Source organism: Cavia porcellus, unplaced genomic scaffold, assembly GCF_034190915.1.
Source record: "Cavia porcellus strain 051 isolate PalLab524CR breed Dunkin Hartley unplaced genomic scaffold, mCavPor4.1 scaffold_1, whole genome shotgun sequence".
Taxonomy (NCBI): domain Eukaryota; kingdom Metazoa; phylum Chordata; class Mammalia; order Rodentia; family Caviidae; genus Cavia; species Cavia porcellus.
The window spans coordinates 55,732,641-55,759,039 of NW_026947484.1; the positions used below are offsets into that span (position 1 = coordinate 55,732,641).

Sequence of the window (26,399 nt, forward strand, 5' to 3'; positions counted from 1 at the left end):
AACATATTTGCGAAAGATGAAAAATGAAACTGCATGTCATTTAGGGTTTATTCATACACACATGCATTCATACATGTGTACAAACATAAAAAGACTTCAAAATATGCTCTGGATTAGCAGATGGGGCACTGCGGTTGAACGTTCGTTACCTTTGAAGAGAGAAAGTAGGTAATAAGCAGGACTTTATCATGGTGATTCTAGAGCATAGCAAAAGAAAAATTGCAAAATGTATGTAAAAGTTTACTCTTAATTCATATATGGATACAATTGTCCTTATTTTCTGTGCTTGAAACCTTTTATAATTAGTTTGTATTAACAATTTAAAATGGAAAAAAGTTCTGTAAGCCTGCTAACATCATTGAAATGAAATAACCTTCTAGGATGAAATAAAATATTTTATCCCCTTGCTCTGATCTTGCAGGCAATAAATCTTTGCTCACTTTATTCCTTTGACTATGTTTTACAATTGGAGAAGGTGGTGCCCGGAGAGAGGTGTTTGAGCCCATAACGTGTGCTTTATGTAAATCACAGACCTTTCGAATGAATGCAGTATAATTCCAGCATCAGAGCACTACAGAATGACGCTTCTTTTGCTGTTTAGAACACATTTTTATTATCCTTGCAAGAGTGATATAAACTAAGTCGCGGTAGTACGTTTTAGCTTCAGCTGGTGAATGGATCCCATTGCTTTGTTTTTCCAAAATGCAGGTTATCAGATGGCACTGCCAGTGCTACAACAAAAGGCAGAAATTCTGGGACATTTTTTGAAAAACTGAAATTGAGTTGGGAGTCTGTTTACTTTTGATCTCTAAAGTCAACAACTTGTTGGTTGTGAAAAATGTAAGTATTTTGTAGTCCAACTAAATCCAAGTTTGAAATGTGAAAGGCACATAAAAATCATTATCATACTCTCATCCCAGAAAGGACCATTTTTACTGCTAACTGTAAAATAGATTCACCAATGCTAGTCCTTCTGAAATGGTATATCAAACAGATCTCTGCAGTATTCTGAGAATATCACAAATTCAGCTATGTAAATGATATCCACCTGCATTGTATAATAAAGGAGAACTAACTGTACACTGTCCATTATTGTGGGGCCATTTTTGGCAGAAAATAGTGGGAATCATTGCTGAGTGGATCTTGTTTGGAGAAGTATTTACAGCCAATCCTTGGAGTGCCTGAAACCCCTGATAGAAGATGCTGGTGAGATCTACTATGCCTCTGGGCTTAGTTGACCATCACACCCAAGAGGAAAGATTTTTATGGAGAAAAGTCTTTTAAATATGTGGTTGACTGCTAATAGATAAAACCAATTACCCAAAAAATTAAAATGAATAGATGGTTAGTCATCACTGCTTGGATTACTGTAATAGTCTGTTTGTGACTAAGTCTTCCTGCATTGGCAATGATATTCCCTCTAAGGATGGATCTCAAGTTCTAGAGAAAATTGGTAACTCATAATTTCTTTCACTGGAAATTACTCTTGGTAGACCCTTCGGTGGCTGAAATCCATCGAGATGGTACGTTACAAGCTTTAGCATTCTCTGTGTGTGTCCCTTAAAACATCAATCTGATGTATTCCTTAAACAGCCTAAAACATTTGATCAAGTATATTTGGGGCTAATGTTTAAATCACGTAAACATTTCCCTGATCAGCTAATTAATAGGGGTAGTTCCAAGGATCGGAATAATTAGTTTCAGATGCAAATGACTATGCCTTGCAATATACCCAAGTGTTGGACTCACTGATGCTTTTATAATCAGCATAAGACTCAGATGATGTCAGTGAAAAGGCTGAGAGAAATGGAACTTCTAAATGAAGTGGGGAGTTTCTTTGACTATCTGAGTTGGCAACTTGAAAAGTAGGACCCAGGACCCAATGACTTTTTTTAAGTCCCCCAACATTTTCCAATAACTATTAGTTACATAAAATTAGTTTAAATTCAGATATTATTTAGACCCATCATTTCCCAAAGTGTATTTATGTTACAGACATGCCTGGAGCTGCTCCTAAAATCTGGGAGATATGGGGTAAATTTGGGGGCAGAGGTAAAGGACTTTGTGATGACATTCTTTCAGGAAACAGTAAACTCACAGTCTCTTTTTGGCAATCCCTACTGTAGCTTGGCCTGTTACCAACTTGGAGAAGTCCTGCTCTAAACTAACCCTAAGTCTGTGCTTACCACATTTATTTGATCAATAATTCTTATTTGTGCCTAAGACTTATTCCGCACAGTACCTACTAGAAAACACCAGTCGAGGATACCTCAAAAGTCTGAAGATCACAAGACCCAAGATCTCATGACCACCAAGCTAGAGTCAGGAGTCCTGGCTTCCAATCCAAGGACATTGTGCAGAATTCTTCAATGAAGAGGAAGATTGTGTAAATGATGCCTCCAAATTATCCAAATTTTTAAACAGTAAAAATAAAACAGCCACAAAACCCCCTGATAATTTAGGAATTACCAAGCAACCTGAGAATTCTCAAGGAACGTGGTCCCTTCTGGGTTTGGAGTTGCTTGGTCAATGGGTGGGATACATCGAGCAGAGACCCAGCAGCATCTCACTCTTATTTGAAGTCAGGGACTCCTGGCTCTCTCTCTGCTCCTCCCATGCTCTGTGGCCACACTGAAGCTCTCAGTGCCACAGGCTAAGGAAGAAGCATGCAGTGCTCCAAGAGGGACTCAGACTACAACCACAGCTGGAGACAGAAGTCCAAAGACAGAAACCTTGATAATGCAGGGCCAACACTGGCACCAGTTCCCTTATTTTTATCATGCTTCTAATTATACACCCATGGTTGGTGTCGGAGACCCTCGGGAAATTCCCCGTCTGTGCCCAAGACCCTCTGACTTCACCATGTAACCATTTTTCCTTCCCGTCAGAAGCAGAGGGAATTAAAAGCCTGTGACAATTGTCCGTTGTTCTAAGGGACTTACACCACGATCTCGGCCTCTTTCCCAGAAGATGGACTACACGAAGTGTGCAGAGGAATGAGGGTGTAATGTCTGCTGCTTTCTTCTGAAAAGTCGCTCTTTGTTTAGAAGTGATGCTGGCTCGAGTCTGCATTCTGTTAGATGATGTGAGACTCATGCTCCTTGGCGTCCCCATGAATGAGAGCATCATGACTGGGCATCTCTGAGGTCTTGCAGTTTTGGGTCCCGAGGAAGCGTAAGCAGACGTCAGGACATTTCCTGCCTTGGAGAGCCTTGTGGGCCAGTCACTAGGTGGCTGTCGGCCCATTCTGGAGGTGACAGTCAGCCTGGGCTCTGTTACTGGAGCTCACCTTCAGGCAGAGGGGCTGGAGGCGGTGGGGGCGACATCTGACTCTTCTTGGCTTCGCTTCACGGGTTTTCTTTATGCAGTACTAGGGATTGAATCCAGGGCTTCACATCTGCCAGGCAAGCACTCTACCACTGCATTGTACCCCTAACCCTCTTAGCTCAATCTCTGATGGTTAATGGTTGAGGGTGACGTAAAGGTTAGTGAGAGACCCTTTTCCTTTTGGTTCTTTGAAATTGCAGCCTCAGTTCATTTAGACGTCCTGAACTTGAAAAAGGAAATCACTCCCTAACCCCATTGATGTAGTTGCTAAGTCAGTAGAATAACACCTTTCATGGTGAATTATATATTTCAGGCTTCTCTTTTAATAGTGATTTTACAGCAAATGTCTGGTTTGCAGGTATCTACTAATATCAATTATTAATACCTGGGGATCTATTGCATTTATGAAAATGCCTGGCTCCAGAAGAAACCAGAACAAAGAACAAAATAAGCCAATATTTATTTAGCCTCTTCTGTGTCAAACACTGTGCTGGGTCTTCTGTGTGTTATTATTGAATTATTTCCGATCCAGTCTTCCACAAGAAACCTTCACTGTCATTGCCCTTACACATGGCAAGACTGAAAATGAGGGGGAGCACGCTTTCTACTCAAACAGCTTGTGTGACTGACTTGAGCCAGGAGGTAGAGGAGGAGGAAGCGAAGCAGCAGAAGCCAAGGAGACCTGCCCACGGCTCTTGGAGTGCACAAACCATGGCTTTGTGGGCTGCTCCGTGTTCTGAATCAAAATTTGGGTTTTAGCATGATCCCTGATGACTCATATTCTTTCATTATGAGAAGCAGCATCTACCTGATTAAAACCCACAACCTGCAGAGCTGGGAGGAGAGAGAAAGAAGAGTCTTTGGGGGTAAATGGAGAGAGAGATAGAGGTGAAGGGTAGCAGGACAAAGGCAATCTAGAGGGCCACTGTGTCATGTTGGGGAGAACCAGAGGGATGATGGGAAAGGATGGTTGTCACACTTTCTTCTGTGGCTTTTAGAGTAAGTAAGATCTAACATGTACACAGATGCTGTGAGATGGGAAGAAATTGTTCAGAGGGAAAGGAGAACTAGAATGGAGGAGGAGGAAAGATGGAAGGGAAAAAGGGGGAAAAAAAGTAAGTCAGTTATACTGTTAGTGTCTCTTCATTCACTGAAGGGAAGGTTTGTGCTAGTATTGATTAGAGAAAAATTTAATGCCCATGTCTTATACTCTGAATAACTACTTTAGGGATAACAATATGCAATGTATTAACTGTTGTCATTCTCCTACTGTTTGTTATGAAATATTGTTTTACTCTTTTTCCATAAAATAAAAATAAATAAAGTAAATCCATTCTGCTGTTTTGCAAGAGTCCCTGTCATTCATTTATTGTTTCTGGAGCTGTGAGTTCAGGGTGCGCTCTACCTGGCACACTTCTAAATTTTATTTTCAATCATGCTTGATTTCTGATCTGACACTAAGTTTCTACTGTGCCATGGAGTCCCCCAATTTACAAATAAGCCCTAGTTCAATAAGCTTGGGGCCCTTCATTGAATTGAGAGATCAGGTGAGATTTGTTGATTATGCAAAAGAAGAATGGGGTTCTGGGCATACACGCCTTCCCCTAGCTCCCCAACTTCCCTGCGTCTGTTAGATGTGGTTTCTTGGCCTTTGTAAGCTTTATTTTGCCAAGGAAGGAGTCAAACTGGGGGCAACAGTTTGGAGTCCATGAACACCTCAACAATGTGTTCCTGGGCCAACCATACAGGTCCCCAGGTCCTTTGTGGTCTGCTGCTCAGAAACAGCCCAGGTGTCACCCGGGGACTTGGGAGAGACACAGACTGAAGCCTCCACAGCTACTCAGCCTGAAGATGCCTTTCCCCAAGATTCCCAGGAAACTTTGGTGTTCTCTGAAGTAGGGGCCTTCGCGGCTTCCGTAGTATTCAAAGTGACCTCTCACCTCCAGCTCTTCTTCCCTGTGATTGGTACCTCCTTCCTCTTTGGGGCCCTAGGCACACACATGGGAACCAGGTTCATTTGAGACATATTTTTCTAAAAAATCTCTCCCAAGCCAGACCTTCCAAAGTGCCTCAGGAGATAGTATGATTCTGAATAGATGCCAAATGCAATTTTTGGCAGAAGTAGAGCAAAAGTCCAGGATTATCTGCTCTCACTGTGCTCCAGGGCAGAGGGATGTTACCTATTCTGGGTTTTGTTTACTTAATTATAAACCATTTGTGCTATGGCTGTTCCAGTAAGTCTGGTTTGAAACTAAATATAAAAGTTTTGACTCTAAATATAAAAGTTTTGCATCCAAATATAAAGGTTTTGGAATCTAAATATAAAGGGTTTTACAAAAATAATTTGGAACCTAAGGATATTCGTATTCGATTCTCATTGGGTTTCAGTGATACAGAGAGGAGGTGCAGTTGTGTACAAAGATGCCTGGCTCCCCATGTGACCTGGCAGTTCCACTTGTGGATAGGTACATACACAAGGAAACTGAAAATGTATACCCACATGAAACTGTAAACCTGAGTGTTCACAGCAGCGTGATTCATAATGGCCCCATCTGGAGTCAGCCTCAAGTCTCATCTACTGGTGAATGGGGAAGTGAAATACAGGATGTCTTAGTCTGTTTCTTGCTACTGTGATAGAATGGCTGAGACTGGGTGGTTTATAATGAACAGAACTGTACAGGTTTGTGGTTCTGAAGGCTGCGAAGTCCAGGGTAATGGTATCAGTAGCTCACGATGGCCTTCCTGCTGCATGAGCCCATGTGAAAAGGTAAGAGAGAACAAGAGGTCAGTGGGCACTCCAACATGTCCTCTAGAGGGAATGCATCCCCGTGCTAATGAACTCAATCCGGCTCACTGACATAGATTTTTCGTGATTCCAGACCCCTCATGTTGTACCTCAAATCCCAACACTGCTGGATTGGTAGTTAGGTTCCAAATCCAGTTGTCTTGGGATATTCATTAAAATCATCACACTGTGTGTTCATAAAATGAAATCCTCTATGGCCCTGACCAGCAATGGAGCCACGATGGATGCTACAGCATGGATGGACCTTGATAACATAACGCTACTGAAGTAGATCACACTGTGTGACTCCATTTACATGACAGACCTAGAATGAGGATGATGGACAGAGAAGAGATTGATGGTAATGGGGTGGGTGGTGGGTGGTAAGGTAACGAGCATGAGACTTCTGTTATGGTTGTGCGATGTGCCGCAGTGCTAGGAATATTCGAATGCCACTGAATTGTGCAGTTGAAGGGGTGATGTTAGGGTCCATGAACCCTGCAGTACTGCAGTGGAGCTGTTCTGAGTGGCTTGAAATGAAACAAGGCAGCCCGAGTGGGTGGTAGAGGTTGGTAGGGCAGGGGGTGTGCAGGTAGTGCTGCCCATGCCAAGGGGTGCAGAGAGGCACAGCCAACGTGGACACTGTTTTCCACCACCCAGGGCCCCGCATGGATGGCTGAAGGTGGGAGGCGGCTCCCAGCAGCAACTCCCAGAAGTGGGTGCTTGTGGCAGGTGATGACCCTTCTCCCTGGCTGGGCCAGGTGTTTCTGACACTGTTTTGTTGTTTTGTTTTGTTTTGTTTTGTTTTGTTTTGTTTTTCCCCTTCCCCAAATAAGTCTCCTTTCATTTTTAACTAAGTCACTTTGCCACGAGAGACGTGTCTGCATTTGGAAGTGGTAAGGGTCATGGTTATTGGAAGTGCGTTTACTCTCCTCTGCTTAATTCTTTTGTGGGAGTTTTCGCCCCTGGTAGAGAAGTCGCCGCTCTGGTGAATCAATTCTACAGCATGAACTGAATCCCTTGCGGACTGAGGAGGATCAAAGAGAACAGATACGCTTTGGGGATCCCAGGGCAAAATGAGAATGCTCACAAGTTCTTAAAAATTTCTAGAGATAACCTAGGAAGTGCAAGGACCTTGCACCTTACAAGTGTGGGACCTATATGACCACACAACCCACACCCTTGAGGCCTATATGTCTATAGGTAAGACATGTAGACAACAGAGTGATGGAGAGACAGAGGCACAGATACAGAAACACAGAAAGAAAGACAGGGAGAGATTATCCTGATGCACTTGAAAAGAATTTCATGACCTAATCAGACATGGTATTTGTTGCTGATAGAAGCTACTTCAAAATGCTAAGTTTCTAGGGCATGTCTAAGGGTAATACTATGAAATATAATCTAATTTTAAGAAACTCTCTCAACATGTCATTAACATATTTAGTTTTACGGGGGTTTAATTTGCAAATCAGTTTATTTTACTCCCCAACGCTGTTCTGATGTTGAAAGAGACAAAGTTTTAACACGTATTTCACTCCTGGGGAATTCCAAAGGCAAGGAGCATGATGATGTGGCAGCATTCAGACTTCCCCACATCTTCCCACAGTGAGCTGTCGCATTCCCACCGAGGTGTGGGGAGAGAAAGAGAGAGACACATTAATATGCATATTAATCCATAACACTGGCGTGCGATGGAGTAATAGAAATAAAGAAGAACACATTGCTAAATGTCTCTGATAGGCACTGTGCTAATCTCTATTTTGTAACATTTGATTTTCATTCCTACACTCTTGCCCAAATTGATCATCCATGTGCTAATAGTTAAGGACTCATCCGTGTCTGTGTCACATTGTGTGCATGTGTGTGGACATGTATGTGTGTATGTGTGTGCACACGTGCGCCTGGTGGCAGAAAAGAAGCCTAAATTAACTGGTCACAGCACCTCTGTTTTAAGAGTAATTTGCCATGTAAAGTGTTTTAATGGTGCCCCATACTTTACCCTGGTTATTCTGTAAACCCGTGATGTCTCCCAGGTCCACGGAGGCAGCAGTAGGTAATGGTGCTGAAGGAGAGCTGGCTTTTTGTTAACAGTGTGACCTTGAGCAACTTAGGTGCCCTCTCTGTGCTCTGTGACTTGATTTCTCTCTTTGTACAGTGAATATTACATATTAAACACATGCTCTACTACTAACCTGCATGCCCAGAAAAGTCTGATCTGAAAACCAGAGGTAGTTGTTTGAGATTGGCCAGCAGCCTGCTTGCAGTGTATACAGGCTGCCTTTTTATTTGATTAAATTATATTTAAAAACAATCCATGGCAGTTCTCCAAGAAGCAGAATTAGGGGTTGGAAATGATGGTGCTGTAGCAGATTTTTTTCAACCACAAAGAACAGATAAATCATAATGGGGAGCTTTTTCAGAGAGTACTCAACCCACTACCATTATCAGGCATGGTGCGAATGACAGCTGTCTTCCTGTGGGTAGTCAGGACCCCTAAAGCACACTGCTCTCCCCAAATACAGACAGCAGCATAGAGTGGGGACAATCTTCACAGGATCCCAGCATCAACACACTGGTGTCAGGAATAAACATTTTCTCCGGAGAGTGGAGGGAAGATAACCCCAAATCAGGGACAGCTGTAGTCCCAGAGGAGCTGTCGATAGCGGGATGGTAGTCCTAGGCAAGAGGTAAACTTGGAAAAGTCTCAGTGCACACTGTGCTAGGGAATCAACCAACCTGGGCCGGAACTGTGGAAGAAGAGTGACATCAGCAGTCCAGCAGGCGGCGTGTGCAGCGGCCAGCCCTGGCCTAGAATGGTGACAATACTCTGCAGAGGTGGAGGCCGTGGATGCCCAGGAAGTCTTTGTAATGAGCGACAAGAAAGATCACATTGGAGACTACAAATGGAGGATCTACTGCAAGAACCCTGGGACCCAGGGGTAAAAGAGACAGATCTGAGCCAGTCCTCGCAGGGCCACCTCCCTTGTTCCCATGCCAGCCCCACCTTCAGCATCCACTCCCCCAGGAGCCCGGAGCCCTGTGTGTCACAGTGGCCTTAACCTACTTGACTTTACCATCCTGACACCAGCTCTCCATCCACCTTTCTTGCTTCCCCACTGCTTTGGGGAAGCTGCTGCTGTGTTCCTGACCATGACGGAGAAAACACATCAGTGCAGGGAAAGGCAGAGATGCTGACTACTCCAGTTTTACAGATCACCCTGAAACCATCCTTCCTTTTCTCTACATAAACTCAAAGCTGCATGTGGAGTTTTACAGGCAAATCCTCCCCCACCATCCCCTTCATTGCTCAGTCTGCAGATGATCTCCGTACTGCTCCTCTTACATTTCTAGCTAGAAGTTTATTTCAGCCTGCTCTTTCCTAGTTCTGGGACAGGAGACTAGAATCAAAGATTCTACTCCACCCTGGCCTTGCATCTCTGGAATTGGCTCAGATAGACTTATCATACCCTGTACCTAGTAAAAACTCCAACGTGTGTGTTAACAAGATGATAGTAAACAAACCCTTGGGCCATTCTGAATTCCTGGAGGGTTGGCTTATGTCTAAAGGCTCTGTTTAACAAGGAAAGAATCAATGTATCCGGGTAATCATTTACATAATTGGGTTTTTAAAATGTTAAGCATGTCTTTAAAAGGCCTGTATTATTGGCTCCATGCACCAACCTCAATCCAAAGGGAGCCAAGGAGGAGGAGGGCTCAGGCTGAGTCTGGAGTGATCAGGCAAATGGGGCTGAGGAAAGCCCAGCTATGCCACGTATGTGCATAAACCTGGCCCCTTGCATCACACTGGCTCACTGAGTGCTCACACCTGACATCTCAAAGGGTGGATGGTACTGAGCTTATCTCTCACTTCGCAGAGATGAAAATGAGGAGTGAGGGCAGCTTCCAGGGAGCTCTGTCAATGGACCCATCAAAACCTGCCCACTGGCAACAGTGGGGGAGCGCGTGGAATTCGTGATGGTTCGAGATCCAATGTTAGCAGGTTGCTGCTGTTACTTCTCCAAAACAGAATGTGCTATAAATGCCCCTGCTTGAGGTTCACCTCAGAGAGTCAAAGCTGAGGTCTCAGAGAATAATTTTCAGGAAAGTTGGGTAAATTCTGCAATCTCATCAATTTAACCTCATAGCCTCAGAACTAGCAATGAATGTTTGGGGCTCAACAAAGTGATGACATAGAGAAAAACACACATATTGGTTTTAATGAACTCTAGTCAGTGCAAGGTGGATATCTGTCAGTCAATAGGTTAGAAATAATCCTGGCTCCTGCTCTGCAAGTGAAAGATTTGAGTGTGATGAGCTACAGAAACTCTGTCTGATGTATAATGAATCCTTGTGGGAATAAAACCAGGATTGGCGTTGGAATCTGTTGCTTTAGTTCAGCTGGGCTGACCTTTGCTGAGGTCCACAACTATGGTCCTAATGGTTTCTCTCTTATTTTTAATCTCTTAAAAAAAACCACACAGATTCTTTACCATGTTCCAAGACTGTGAGAGGTGAGATCTTTGAGATGACAGAGAAACAAACTCCATAGCTCCAGATCCACTAATTGCCCCTAATTACGATGTGTGTGCTCTAATATAGCATGGTTGTCCAAGAACAGCAGTTTAGAATTATTTTTGTTTTCCAAGAGAGTAGTGATAGCCCTTAATGAATGTCTGATGTCTCCCCTGAATCAGTACATCCCTGACAACAGATAAACATGTAGCTAAGAATGTATAAATGTGTTAATTAATCCAGCTAATAAATACTTAGATGTTAAGAGAGGCACGATGAAATCTCTGTGTCTACTCCCTAGACATGTGTGCAAAACTGGAAAATACAAACATCGTCCTAGATTCTTATCTGCAAATGCCAAACACACCCACATCTGACGGTAAACGAGGTAAGGCTCAGCAGGGTATCAAAGAGCTTAAAGATTCCCATTTCCCTGGACAAGGCAGTTCTGAGTGGGTTCATCATAGTTTTCCCTGAGAAAGTTCTGGCAAGCACCAGAGGTCACCTTCAGGGCTTCTTTAAGGGCTACAGCCTGTGGTCATGTTTGCTGGTCAGTGACATCCGACTTGGCCAGGGAAATTCCTTGCTGGCACAGAAATCCTTTCCTCCCACAGGCAGTGCTCCAGCCAGTACTCACCAAACACACAAGGCAATTCCAAGATGACAAATAGCCTTCTGCTCTCTTTTAACCACTCACCCTTAGAGCATCCTGCTTCTCTATCCAGCATCCTCTGAATGAATCAGGATGTTCCCACAAGCAAGGAGACACTGAGGCATAGAACATCACCTGCCACCCCCATCATGTTGCACAAAAGAAACCATTTGGGTAGATTTCCAAATAAGTAGTCCTTCCATCCTTGTTTGCTGTGCACATCTGGATGACTTTATAGCTGGCTCTGGCCAGCCAGGGTTAGATTAAAACAATGATGAGAAATTCACTCTAAACTTCTTCCTTCATGGAGGCATATTAACGTCATTTAATATCATATTCAGAGATACTTTCATTTCACAAAATAGAACTGTATTCATACAGGCTGGGTTGAGAAGCAGTTTCACGGGTGACAACCTCTCTACTGTAGGCAAACTGGCAAAATCAAGAGACAAAGCTGTTTCCCTGACTCCAAAGGGCATTGACTTGTCTACTCCTATTTTTGCACAGTGAGGGTTTTCTTTCTTTCCAAAAGCTTCAGTTGGTATAAGATTTTGCTTGGCTGCAAAGATTTATCACTTCTCAGTCCATATAACTCAGAGATCCTCCAGTTGTATCCTCAGAGCAACTGGTGAAAGCATTCTTGCCACTCTGAATTAAAAAGTGTCCAGAAACAGAGAAGAAGTGTTCACAATGTTTGTGGCGGTATGATCTGCCCCAGGCTGGCAGTCAGGGAGGAGGAATGGACCACCTCGGTGAATAGGATGCTGCAAAGCCCCCTGGAGAACTTCATACTACACATCCTTACACAGCAGGACTGTGTTCCAGTATAAGGTATCAGTATAAGAATTGTCACTGTGACCTAAAACATAAAATCCGGAAACCACCAAAAGAAAATTGAAATTAATTATAACTTAGCAAGTCAATTTTTTCAAAACTGGTTCCTGAATCATATCGAAGATGAATTCTGAAAATATATTATCCCTTCATTTTGGATAAAAGTTAGTATCATAAAGTTTGTGGAAATTGCTTTAAAATGTCTTCCTTTGTTTCCGTCTACGTTCACGTGTAAGTTGGTTCACTACTAACACTGCCGTGAGATAAAAACACAGATATGGGTTCTCCCCTGAGAATCCGATTCTAGTAATCTAACCTAGGTTAGGCCAGTTAATCAGCAGGAGGGAAATGTGTCTGTGACATTACAGATTGTGAATATTAATATGTTTAGTACACAACAGAGCAGGCAATATTATGGGGAATCCCTATTAAAGCCATAAATTTTGGATAGGTTATGATTAGAAGACAACTAGAAATTATAAGTATAATAGAAATTCTCCATAATAAGTACCTAGATGCATAGTTCCAAAGGAAGCATATGCACAATTTTGAGAATTCTTATCTTTTTTCTTACTTCATATTTGTTCCATTTATATTTATGTATCAAAAGTAATTTTATGTCTGCTGAACCTAATGAAATAAGTTTAGGTGTAATAGTCTGAATAACATTTTTCAACCCAATTTTTGGTGATTTGTTTTTATTATATTTTATTTTACAAAGATATAAATCTATGGCACTTTGGAAATTCAGAATCAAAGATATGATTGGTGGCCACAGATGATCTAAAAGTGGTGCTCTAATGCAGTCTAATAATAGGAGAATAACAAACAGTTAGTATATAACGTATTGTTACCTTCAAAGTAGTGACTCAGACAGAGTATAAGATACGGGCGTAAAAACATTTCCGAAAAAGGAAGGAAGGGCAAGGGGGAAAAGATACAGGTTAGTTATAATACTAGTTTCTCTTAGCTCATTGAATAGTCAGGTCTGTGCTAGTCATTTCTTATACTTAATTTAATATGATGGAACAAAATTGTCAATAACCTGACCACGAATTTCAAATCTGTGCTCACTTGCATTTAGAAACCCTTAGCCTGACTGGTGGAGAGATATGTGTCTCTCTATCAGACAGTGAGGAGAAGGCACAGACAGTAGGTGGGAAGGGGTGCGTGGTGCTCTGGAGATGACAGGAAAGCAGCAAAGATGCTCAGGGAAGTCGTGATGTGTTGTCCTCCGGGCAGTGCAGCGGGAGGGAAGATGCAGGTCCCGTAAGGGAGAGCAAGCTCAAGTTCCTCATTTAGGAAACGTATGAGCTGTTGTGTACTGTAACCTCTACTATATTCTGTGCTTTGTGTTGTTTCCAAAGATTTTTTCCTTTCCTTTTAGGAGTTCAAAATCTCTTTAAAGAGAGAACAGTATCGTGACTATCTAGGTAGAGGTGGGGATTACAGAATGGAGTTTCCTGCGGGGGGGGGAAGCCTCCTGCTGTGGACCTTTCCTGTCCTGTGACAGCATGGGAAAGTGCCTCTCCTGTGGTCACTCCTTTCCTGGACACAGATGCCTGAGTGATTGAGTCAGATGCAACTAAAAAGCCCATTTGTTTCTGTCACAAATGCCAGCTACCCTAATGGGTAATGCCTCCCCCAGGGCTCCCTGCTACATTGACTGAGGCTGACAAGGTTTGGATCTTAAATGTCCTCAAAGCCTTATGGGCTGAAGACTTGGTTCCTTGCTAATGGTGCTATTGGGAGATGGTGGAACTTCAGGCTTGTGGAAGAAAATCAGGTCACTGGGAGTACACCCTTGGAGGGGACAATGACATCCCAGTGTACTTCTTTTTTCTCTTTGCTTTCTAGCTGGCAAGAGGTGAGAGACTCCTCCACCATCCACTCCCTGCCATGATAGGTCTACTTTGTCATAGACCCAACAGCAGTGGAACCAGTTACCAATGCACCGAACCCTCTGAAACCATGAGCAAAGATGAAAATTCTTCTTCTTAACAATGCTTTGTATTGTTTCCAAACAGGTGTTTTGTTATAGCAGTGAAAAACTACTACAGAGGCTTCATCAGATCTGTATCACAGTACGAAGTATTCTTCTGCCTCCTAGCCCTCTTCCTCTGTTTTCTTTTAAAAAATGAATAGTTGAGTTCTTGAGTGAACCCCTATTTTCTCTGAGTGTGTACCCCCAGAGAGTCAATCCTTCACCCTTGATTTTGACACAGAGCCGAGCATGTGAGCCCAGGGCAAAAGAGCCTCCCCTGCTGTGAACCAGGGATAGAAGGAAAAGGCTGTGCAGAAAGGGATGTCATCGCTGTGGAGTCTGAGAGGGTGGATATGAAATTGGGAAAGGGCTGCTGAGCAAGGGGACCGCATTCCTCCAGGTGCAAGAAATAGAAAAGGGGACTGTTCTCTGAGTAACAGGGGCCCATGTTCTGGCTCTGCCCCACATCACCCGCTCCTGAAACTTCCCAGAGCATGCAATTTAGATTTTCCACCCTCACCTCATCCTTAGCATTGCACGGAAACACCAAGTGTACCTGGCACTGCAGGTGGGGGCACACGCCCAGACAGGACGCAATCCCAAAGGTCACCGGAAGTCGTTGGGAGGCAGCTGCAGGGAAATGCTATTAAGTGGCATGAAAATGAAGACAGGAGGAGGATTTCAGGGCCTTTGGCCATGGCATGGATTAAAAATAAAAACAGAGTGCTTAAAATAAAAAGTGAACGACCATGCAGAGCAGTGGCTGTCAAATATTAAGGTGCTTCTGAATCACCTGAGGATATTGTCGCAATTCCCACTCTGATTTAGGAAGCCAAGGACAAGGCTCAAGACGGTATTTCCAACAAGCTTTTCAGTGATGACAAAGGCTGCTGGTCTAGCGGGACATCAAGAAATAAGAACCAAGCCACTCATCAACAAGTGATATGCACTGATCTAATAGTCAGAGAGCTAGAGATGTTAGTGATTCTGCAGGACGTAGCCACGCTCTCTGATACCCAGTGACCAGGGGAGATAAGCGTTGATCTCCAACCTCTGACGCACAGGTAGCTGGAGACAAGCCAGGCAAGCAAAGGGCCACCGACCTCACGGAGCAGGAGATGCTGGTATGCGGTTTATTTAGCTATGGTTTCTTCTGCTATTGACCAGGAATTAGATCATTTAACAACAAATGAATTGAGTCAGCTTTTGGCCTCTGCCTGTGCCCGAGATTCATCACAGTTTCAGCTGTTGTTGTTTCAACCAAACTGTGGTTTTCACAGGGGAAAAAGAGGTTGCCCAAATTCTGCTCTTGGTTGCTATCGTGCAACATTATTATGAAAGCCAATTACCAATACACACCTTCAATTTGTGTCTGATCACTTTATCAGCTGACCGAAGTCAGCTGTGAAACACACTTTGATGGAGGTCACACATGACTGAGCTCACACCAGCTGTGTGCAGCTCTGCCTGTGTTTAGATTAGATGCTCACTTGTCTTTTCTCATCTTCTTTCGTCTCCCTCTGCCCCATACCTATCAGACACAGACACGTGTTACTCAGCAGAATATGGAATTCCTGCCATCTATATTGAACCTCAGGTATTTTGAAATCGAGGAGGTTTTTTTATTCCTTTAAGTCTGGCTTGAGAAAACTTGGAAGGGCTCCAAATTGTTAATAAATTTTAACCTAGCATTTTTCCTAATGCATGTTTATATATGCTCCCAAGCACAATGAGAATTGTGTATCATGTGAATAATTTTAAGAAATCTTCCTTCTATATTCACAAGGATGTGTTCACACACTTATATTTAAACATAATAAAATTTGGTTGGCTTCATGCACATGAAAACGTGTTAGCTTCAAAAATAAAAACATTTGTTTGTTTGTTTTTCATTTTTGGTGGTTCTGGGGATTGAACCCAGGACCTCACTCATGGTAGGCAAATGCTCTACCCCCAGCCTCCAAATAAGATTGCTTTAAACCTCAGTCTTTTCAGAGAAGATCAATGCATTTCTCTGGAATTCCACACTTACTATTCAGATTTTATTTTTTAAGCATCTCTTTAGGAAAAGTGAGAAGGACTGTCATTGCCAGCCACAGGTCACAGCATACAATCTATAAAAAATAAATGCTTACAAATACTGAGACACGCCACCGGGACTGAGGGTCTCACACAGAGAGGAAGAACGGGAAATGTTAATTACAAGGTTGTGACTCAGTTCAGAGGACTCCCAGGGCATTGTCTAAATTTGGAGCGAATGTGGCAAAGTGTTGGTAATCTGCCTCTCACTGTCAGTGATCTCTGCTTGTATCCTGAACCAGGCTTAATTAAGACAAAACCTATGAAATGAGAAACATATAACACTGCTTTTCAAAACTTCAACTGCAGAAGGATCATGAGGGTTTCAGGATAAAGCTGGGGATCCGACACGGAGCCCATAGCCATTTCTGAAGCGGGAATAATAGCAACATGGGTGCATGTCTCTAGATGGTATTGAAAGGTACAAAGTGTTACCCAAACGCTGGAGATTATTACTGTTATTATTCAAAAGAACGTTGTGAGAGGGAGGTCTCTCGGTGAGAGAAGCATAAATTTCCCGGCTGGGAAAATAAAATGCATACCTTTGGCAGAGAAAACAACACAGACGTGGGAAGCGAGGGACAGCCAAGAGAAATCAGTCTCCGTCCACACATGAGCGTCTCCACTCGCGCCACTTGGATGTGAGAGGCAGCTGGAGCCCAGCCATGCTATGGCTGTCACAAGGGACTTTCTCATTCCCACAAAATATTTCCAGAAAACCCATGAACAACGGCATGGAGCGCTGTAAAACCCTATCATTACTGTCACTGGGGACACACATCCTGTGACTAATGGTGGACGGAAGCGCAGGGTTAACACATCTGCAGCTTAAGGATCTGGGGTCACCTGGGTCCTCGCCAACGCTGGCTGTCACGGGCTGCTCCAGGTCTGGGGTTGCGCTCAGGACCATTTCTGCACAAGCATTTCTGCTACACTGTCTCAAGAGATTTCAGGAAAAAAGGGCCTTGAGCTCTGGGCATCTGCTGCGATTTCTTTTCTCAGCATAAGTAAACACGTGTGTCCACAGCTGTCTGACTTGGTTTCTTTCCTGGGAGTCATACATTTTCATATGATGATGAGTAAACACTGATCCTTCTCAGCTTTTCAGCACAAACTCTGCAAGCTGCCCACAAGTCTGATTTCTCAATCACCAGTATTACTGAGCACAAACGAAGGTTCACAGACCTAGAGGACACTGTGACTTCCTTTGCCACACCATCTTCCACCTTCCAGGCTCAATCGCTTTTTTTGTTCTTCAGTAGTGGGCCCCTTAGTGCTAGATAAGTACTCAACTAGTGAGCTGCACCCCCAGCATTCTCCTCATGTATTAAAATATTGCTGTTTACCGGCCCCTTCAGCTGGGTTTGCAGGTATTATCTGAGATCTCTAAACCATAGGGATTCATACCCAGCCCACACACACTTAGAAAACCCAAGGAGCGCGGTACAGTGCCGGGTGGCTTGGTCCAGACCGAGTGCCCCAGAACTGAGACAGACCTCAGCTGAGACTGTGCCACGTCTGTGCAGTAAACTCTCAGATCCTGCTGCCTGGGATCTAGGGCAGCTTGGTCCAGTCCAGCCATTAAACTCATGGTTCCTGGCCAACAATAACTTTGTACCTCACGGACACTTGACATCGTTTGATGGCTACAACTACGGAGGTTGGTGTAGGCCAGGGACGCTGCTGCACTCCAGGCCAAGCACAGCGCTGCCCAGAAACTAAAGCCTAGCAGGCTCAAATATCCATAGCTATTGACAAACCCTGTCTCAAGCCAGTGCCAAGATATCCATCCTTGTCTACACTCCCACCAACAGCGGAGAAGGGCTCCTCTTTCCCCACATCCTCGCCAACATTTGTTATCTGTTGATTTCTTGATGGCAGCCATTCTTTCTGGAGTAAGATGGAGTCTCAATGCTGTTTTAATTTGCATTTCTTGAATAACCAGTGATGGTGAAAGGGAAAGAAAGTGCTCAAAAGGAAAACACAACTGGGATAGGGGAAAGGAGAAAAGGAAGAAGGGCAAAAGATTATATGTGTATAGATATACATATATGTGTGTGTGTGTGTAAATATATATATAGAGAGAGATAGATAACTATACTACTAATCTATTAGTTCATCCAAAAGAAGTTTGTTCTTTTGTTGTTTGACTGTTTGATCGTTTTTATGCCTAAATCTTGTAAACTGAACAATGACTTCTAAGACAACAAGATGCAATATATTAACTAGTGTTGATTTTCTACTAATTTTTTGAAATTCCATATTGTTTCTGTCCTTTTTTCATTTTTTTTTTAAAGAAAAAAATTATCCCTCTCAAATACATCACCCCTCTTTGGTGGCTCCTTACTCCATCGCAAATAAAACTGGGCTGAAGTTCCAAGCCTTGGATAAGATCTCCTTTCATGCTTCTGCCTTTTTGTTTCTAGTTCTCCCTTCATTATTTCTCCTCAACATTGGCTCTATCCAACGCACTACACAGAGGCAGAAAGCCTGACCCTCTATCCTGGCTCTGTCACCACCAAGCTCTGTGAAATTAGAACTTGGCTCCAGGATCCCCAGGACCCTTCTCAGCAGCTCACCTGCTCCTGTCCCCCAGCAGGAAGACTGAGAACGAAGGAGAATGAAGATTGTTTATGAAGCACACTGAGGGCAGAGACCCATGCCACAGGCAGGAAGGGAGCTGCCAGGCCAAGAGGTGTGGGATGAGGAGAAGGATCTAGAACAAGGTAGAATATTCCACAGAGTCAGTCACAAGTAGGAGAAGAATGAGTAGAATAAGAAAGGCAAGGATCCCACTTATCAGGTGTGCCACCTGCATCACCTGCCCACATCAGTATACTAAAGGTATCCGGGAACAATCAGGTTCTCAGCAGGACACATGACATGTGTCCTTGTGACAACAGGACACACGAGTGATGGCCACAGTACACTGAGGTGGTGAACAGAGCACATTTTGCTGAACTACTGAAAAATAAGGAGATGACACAAGGCAGGATCACTTCTGAACACTTTGGCAGGTAATCCTACACATAATCCTACATGCCTCTCCCACGTAATCCAAGGTCACCATCAAAACTGGGGAGTACCTGTCATACCTACGAGCATCAAATTCCCAGCCTCATTCTCAGCTCACCTCTGGTCACAATAACGTCCTTCACAGCAAACGACCCAGTGTGAAGAAGTAAGCTGCGTTTGGTTTCCAGGTCTACAGAGTATCTTTTCATTTGAAGGAGTTCTTCAGTCCTTCAAAACCTGGACATTGTAGTTAAAATCATGGAACCAGCTCTTTGGCAGACTCCCTGCATCCAAGGCTATCTGGTGATTTGTCATGATTAGATTCTGATGTGCCTCTTGGGCAGGCGTGTCACAGAAAGGATGCAGTGTTCTCTGCTCTGCATTCTGTGAGGGGCTCACGATTCCAGCCTGCTCCCTTCCTGCTGGCGTTAACTCTCCTGCTTGACAGTTGATGAGTGCTTCTCTACCATAAAGGTAATTTTATTCCCCTTTTGCATTTTATAAAAATTTTATAGGGAGACAGTTTATTTTGAAACTTGATATATTTTCCCCATTTCTAATCAAACTTTCAATTTATTCATTTGCTTATCAATACTCATGGATTTCTGTATTATTTAGTGGCTTCTAATCCTCTACAATCACTGTTTATTTTGATAATCAAAGTGTCCCAGATGTGGCTAGTAGCAGCCCTTCTGGTTGGTTAATTTCTGTGATATTTTGACATGATTCCCTCACTCATCAACTTAGCTTCAATTTTGAACACTGAGGATGATTTCAGGATTGCTTTTACTCTGCCCCATCTCTGGGACTTCTTCAGAGGTCCTATTGAGTGGTAACAGCATTTAGTTGGCAACATCTGATCATTAGGTGAGCTCATTGGTATTGGGACACCACTGTCCCCAGGTATTCTGTAGAGAGAGCTAAGGATGTATGGGTCACACTCACAGACATTCCTTCCTATCTATCTATCTATCTATCTATCTATCTATCTATCTATCTGTCTGTCTGTCTATCTTCTATCTATCTATCATCTTTGCATGCATCCATCTATCATGCATCCATCCATCATTTATCTATGCATTTATTCATTTATCACCTGTTTATATATTTATCCATCAATCTACCCATATATCTGTCCATACATCTACCCATATATCTATCCATCCATCTGCCCATCTATCTATCCACCCATCTATCTATTCACCCATCTACACACCCATCCATCCACCCACCTATCTCTCCATTCACCCACCTACCTATCCATCCATCCACCCATTATCCATCTATCTACCCACCTATCTATCCATTACCCATCTATCTATCCATCCATTTATCTGTCCATCTATCAGAAACTGTGACTTTCCATCAACATCTCTAATCCCATTCTAACACCATGGAGGTAGAATGTTCCCTCCCTTTTCATGTCTCTATCTCCCTTCTCAACATGGAGAAATCTGGCGCCTGCTTTCTTTACACTGTTTACTCATCTGCTCAGCTCCCGGGCACATATCCAGTGCCCTCCTGCTCCCCTCTGTCAGGTTGTCCTCCTCCTTGCAGGATGCTAAACCAGCTCTGCCCCACACCATCGCTTTCCTGCTGGACTATCCAGGAAGGGAAGGGCTGTGAAGAGATATGCCAGGGAGGAAGTAGAGGAAAAGGAAGGGATGGAAAGGAGAGGAAAGGCAAGAGTGTGCTGCCCTTTTTATCATATAAAATAATAATAACAAACTTTAAGCAAGCACTCCTGGGCCAGTCAATGTTCAGATTAAAAACCAGCCAATGACTCTTGGCATTTTACCAGGGCTGTGGGAGGAGGAAGCACCATGCAGGCTGCACCCTGCGGAGCTACCTTGGGACACTGTGGTCCTGATGGTGAGGCTTGGGGCTGCGACCACCTCCCAAACAGCCAATGTTACCAGTGTTTCATGGGTTGAAGTGGAGAACTGGGACCACTGCTGCTGTTTCTTCACAGCCAGGAAGCTGGGGGTAGACTATAGAAACTGTAGCAGAAAACAGGAGCCTTGTTCACCAGTCCAGCAGCCAGAAGCCGTGGGCAGAGCAAGACCCCTTTCCTTGCTCCTGATGTTGGAAAGCCATCAGAGGACACACGTCCACCCAGGGCTCTGGCTTCAAAGGGTTCCAGTAGACACAGTGGGTTTCCATAGATGGTTTTGGTCTGACTTGTTCTTTAGAGTCTGCTTGTTTCTCAGGAGAAGGGGAGTGGAATGGAGGCAATGGCCAATCCACGGGCTCCCCGGGGTTCCCCCACCTGCCTCCCTGTCCAGGTGACAGCTTGGTATTTATCACATCAGAGGCCCTGTGCTTTTTAGGAGCCTCATAAAATGTTAGCATTTGGTATTCAAGGGACTCACGTCTTTTCATAGGTGCTCCATGTAAGTCTCCCTTTTTTAGGCCAATGTCTGTATTTTCTTAAAAGTAAAACAGAAAACACATTATATCAGAAACTGCAGACTCTGGCCATGATCAGCATCATGGAGGCTACGTCGACTTCCTATTCCATCCCCACACCTGGAACCCCTCCGTACGTCTCCCATCTGTCTGTGGCCTCTGGACGCCATTATGTACCAGTAGGGTTTTCCCTCTCCTCCTCGTCTTCCTCCTCCTCCTCCTCCTCCTCTTCGTCTTTGGCTTCTTCCTCTAGTTCATTCTCCATTCACTTTGACTTTTCTCTCCTTGGTCTCTTTTACACTTTCAAACTCCCTTCCCCATTACTCTCACCAAACACACAGATGTATGCAAGAACGTTTTATTTTACTATTTCTTCTCACCTTTTCCAACTCACTGTTGGTGTGGAAACAGTCCTGTTTCCATTCAACAAGCAGGTGCTGACTTGGCCTAGGAGTGGTCAATGGAGTTGGTAGCCGTGGTTCTGAAAGGTGGGTGTGGAGGGCCACCCAGAGGACTCTCCCCAACAGAAGAGCGATGATCTCAGTTTTGGCTATGCCCAACCCTAATTCCATGTATTGATCTGCGCACAGCTGGCTAAGTTTTGTCCTTATCTCCTCAAGTGGCTGAAGGGATGCAAATGGACCTAGCCGAGGGGCTGATGTGTCTTCTTTGAAGCAATGGATAGGTCAGTGAAGCCCCACCTACAGCGTTAAATAACATTTGTGCGCTAGGATAAGTGTAGTCACGTGGGCTGGAATCCAGCCTCCAGATAAGAGGCTATGAATTCTCAGGGCATAAAAAGTTACACATCATGGGGGAAGCACTGGTATGGCCTCACTGTGTTGTGCAGGTTACTCTTTCTGCATATCTTTCCCTCTGCACGTTGCAGAAGTTATTTCAAGGCCCCTACATAGCTCACCCATGGCAGTGACCTACTTCCCACCAATCTCACAGTCACTCAGCCCATGCCATGGACCTCTTCATGATTAATAAAACCCGGGTTCCACCCTGGGTCCAGACCTTTGTTCCAATTAGCTGTCACTCAAGCTGGACTTAGACATCCTTGGCTCTCCACAACTACAAAAACACATTAGTGTCTTTATTCTCACCATGTGTGGAACTTGAAGTGGTTGATGGGAATTAACTTATCAGGATGCCGATACCTTTCCCATGGGATTACAAGGATAAACTTCCCAGATCACAATGAGGTCTGGGGAGGGCTTTCAATAGGCAGGTACAGGTGGGCAGGTTTGAAGGGGAGGTGATCTCTGTGCTCTACCACGAAACCCTGGGGCCCTTGCCAGCTCCTGCACAACTTCCTTGAGGTGCACAGGCAGCTGCACCCACCTCTGGGTCAGAGCTGCCCCCAGGCTGCTGGTGTGGGGTGTGCGTAGTCCACTGTGCCTGAGAATGTCCCCTCCCTCCTCCACCCCATGGCCCAGAACAACATGACCTGAGGAGGCGGAGCCTGGGAATGTCCCTTTGCTCCCCACCCCCATGACTCAGAACAAGTGACCTGGGGAGAAAGATGGAAAGACTCAAAGGGGTGGCTCTGGGATGTGATCTACTGCCTGTCCCCAGAGCGTCCTCTGAGAGCAGACACAGTGCTCGCTGTCGGACTTCGCTGGACACCACACACTTGCTTCCTTTCCCTCTTGCCGGGATCACTTCCTTGGCTCTCCCTGCAAATGCCCCCTCATCAACCACTTTCACCTGAGTCCTCTAGGCTGATTATGGTAGAAATTGGACCCAGGCTTCCAAACTGGGCCTTTATAAGCATAAATACAAGTGTAATGCTCTACTTCTTTGAGATAGGTTTATTTAGTAGTTACCATTTAGGAAAACTTTCTCCTGTACACCAACACGGGCATCAACACTTGTAAAGCATCATGGTGGCCTAATGAGGGTCTCATTTCACACATGATTCCATCTTTTATTTTAAATTTTGTTTTCTGTCTAGCCCATAAGATGAAAAGTCTTTCAAGTTCTTTGGAAAGAAAATAACACAAAATAAAGTTTAAAATTACATACTATTTCCAACTTACCCAATTAGTGTGAAGATTTTTGAAAATTATCTTCTTCAATCCTGGTGAAGGTGAAGGGAGATCCCTCATCCGCTGCTGGTGGGGTGTAAATTGGTCCTGCCTTCTGAAAAGGCAATTTGTCAAAACATGTCAAGAACCTTTCAAGTGTCACAGCCCTCCGGCTCAGTTTATGTACTTTCAGGAATCTAATCCAAGGAAAATAATTTGAATTTTGGATAAAGGCTTTTGCACAAAGGCAATTATTGTCCAGCACTGGAAATAATTTAAATGTTCAAGAGAGTGTGATAATTGAATAAAGAAATAGGTATTTGACTAAAGAATGTTATGTGTCTATTACAAGACATAAGAAATATTTAGTAATAAAATTTAAAGCATCTTAAAAGAAGTTGCATTGACCATCTAGAAATAGTATTTCAACTAGGTAAAAATCTGTCCTTGAAAGAACATAGGAAGGAAATAAAGCAAAACCCAAAGTGAAAATAGTATTTCTGATTGTTTTGGGAAGAACACATATTTTGAGTGATTTTCCCCTCTTTTTTCTTTTCTTCCTTCCTTTTTTCCCTCCTTGTCCACAGTTTGGGGAGTAGGTACATATTCATTTTCCAATTCAAAAACATACTTTAAATTGTCACATAGTCTTCACTTTGGAACTTCTCCAGGATGCATGCTCTTGAAGCTGGCTTGGATTCAGTCATTTCGTTACCCTCACGAGCACCGCCTTTGACGTCTCCTTCAGGAGGATGCTGCTTGCAAAGCTCTCCTGAGACTCTGGGTGATGCTCTCAGGAGACACCTTGAAGACATCTCTGGACCAGCTGTCATGCCTTGGCATGAGTCTGTTTCCCCTCCACAGTGTATCGTCCCACTCACCATGTCTGTCTTGTCCCCAAAAGTGAGGAATCATGTAAGTGAAGGCGTCCTTCAAACCGTCATATCTGTCATGAAGGAAACGTGAAGCCAGAAGGACAAACAGGAAATGCACAGCTTTTCGGAGAAAAAAGTAATGCAAACACAGGAAGTGCGGGAACATGTCCACAGGAAAAGCCAATGCTTACCCGGTGTTCTTATGGAGTATGGACATCCTAAGTAAATCCATGGTGCATCTGGTTAGCACCGCATTAGCAGCAGCAGTGACACTGTCTGCATACAATGGGAAAGATTCTTCAGTGCTCTAATTCCTGGCATTCTCATCTAAATTAAAGTCCCATGGTCCCAGGCGTGCTTAAGCCACCCTGAAAAGATTAAAATAGTCAAATATAACTCTTTAAAAAATGAATTGTAATGAATAGTCATCTTTTCTCATTCTGTAGTCACTGAAAATGAAAGTACTCACATTCTCCTGGTACAAGTGCTTGACATGGAGAGCTTTAGACCTGAGAATAGACATCGTGAGTCTCCGGGGACAAAGGGGAAGAGGACCCCAGCTGGGGCACTCCTGGTAGTGGTCCTGGGAGGGGGAGGGGATGCTTGGCAGGAAGGGTATTAGGGAAAAGGATGAGTAACCCAGGAAATGAGCTGTGGTGGGTCCTGAGAAGGCAGCAGCTGGTGTTTACACACGGCCACGAGAGACAGAGAAAAAGAGAGAGAGAGAGAGGAGGATGGAGAGCCCTGCAGGGGGACTTAAGAGAGTGTGGGCTGGGGAGAAAAGTGCCTTCAAAGGCCCTGGGAAGAAATCCAAGGAGCTGGATGCTTGTTAACAAGGCCCATGTGGTTGCTAAGAGCAAGGATTTGGCCGGAGCTGAGGCCTGGGCTTGGAACCCTATAGAAAAGAACAAAGAATCCCAGGAGATACCAATGCTGAAATGCAATTGTCTGACCCTTTGGGGGTGGGAGAAAGGGGTGGGGAGAGATTCAGAGCCTCCGTCTGCCCTTCTGCTATTAGCCTGCCATTCTAGGGCTCTAATCCAAACCAGCCTGATTAGGTGAGCGGGCTGGGTCCCTGTGGGTTGCCTTTTGTCTGGAAGCTTCCGGTGGCCAGTATTTCTTAGACCCTCTTTGGTTCGAGGCATCTTTGAACAAGAGGTTTTGCACAATGGAAAGTACAAATGGTCAAGAGGTTTTCAGAAACCCTGGGCTTCCAGCATCGCAGAGCACCGTGAGCTTGCTCCACCAAGGCCCTGGGAAGGAATGACCTCCTCCACCTGCCTGCGGGGCGTCAGCAGGCAGCAGGGGCCTGCAGCACCCTAGGTTTGTGACACGCCTCATCAGCCACCCTGCCCAGACCTCTCAAGGAGCCTCGTCTGTAAACCAGAAATCACTTCTTAAAGAGAATATGGAGCCCAGGTAAAAATGAGAGAAAAAACCCTCCATGCTTGTGACTGACTCCTGTTTGAGAATGGCCTCCACCAGAAGAGGGCTGACAAGCTACAGAATCCCCCCAACACACTCCAGCTCCCTGCAGCTCTAACCTCAATTTCTTACCAGAATATTTAAATGGAATTTGCAGCCAGTCTTCCGACTCCTTGAGAAGGTATCTCAATAAACTCTGTCAATCAAAGAGAATTAAGTACATTTGCCCAAGGGACAGGGAGGAGGCACAAATGCATCCCGGTCTTGGTGACTGAGGTGACATCCCCAGAATTTGGTGGGACAGTAGGTTGGCGATGTGTGAACAGAGAACCAGCACCGGATTTGGGCTTGTTGTGCTTTTACCCGGAGCCTGGGTGGTTCACACTAGGGTGTGCTCCACCCCACCCACTGAAAAGCCCAGGAGTCCATGGGTGGCTTCCTGGCATCCTTAGATATCAGAGGTGAG

The 26,399-nt window shown here is 44.3% G+C and overlaps 2 long non-coding RNA genes across 3 annotated transcripts; both read right to left on the reverse strand.

Moving 5' to 3' along the window:
• Nucleotides 1-7,596: 7,596 nt before the first annotated feature.
• Nucleotides 7,597-19,497, reverse strand: LOC134471119 (uncharacterized). Of its 2 annotated transcripts, none has more exons than XR_010040460.1 (3): nucleotides 19,310-19,497; nucleotides 8,852-8,976; nucleotides 7,597-7,725 (listed from the first exon to the last, which is right to left on the reverse strand). It is a non-coding gene; the product is annotated as an uncharacterized LOC134471119 (long non-coding RNA). The 2 variants fall into 2 exon arrangements; XR_010040458.1 differs by having other exon boundaries at nucleotides 8,852-9,041; nucleotides 19,310-19,487.
• Nucleotides 19,498-24,243: 4,746 nt separating this feature from the next.
• LOC134471137 (uncharacterized) lies at nucleotides 24,244-24,861 on the reverse strand. Its single transcript, XR_010040462.1, has 2 exons — nucleotides 24,700-24,861; nucleotides 24,244-24,579 (listed from the first exon to the last, which is right to left on the reverse strand). It is a non-coding gene; the product is annotated as an uncharacterized LOC134471137 (long non-coding RNA).
• Between the last annotated feature and the right edge of the window lie 1,538 nt (nucleotides 24,862-26,399).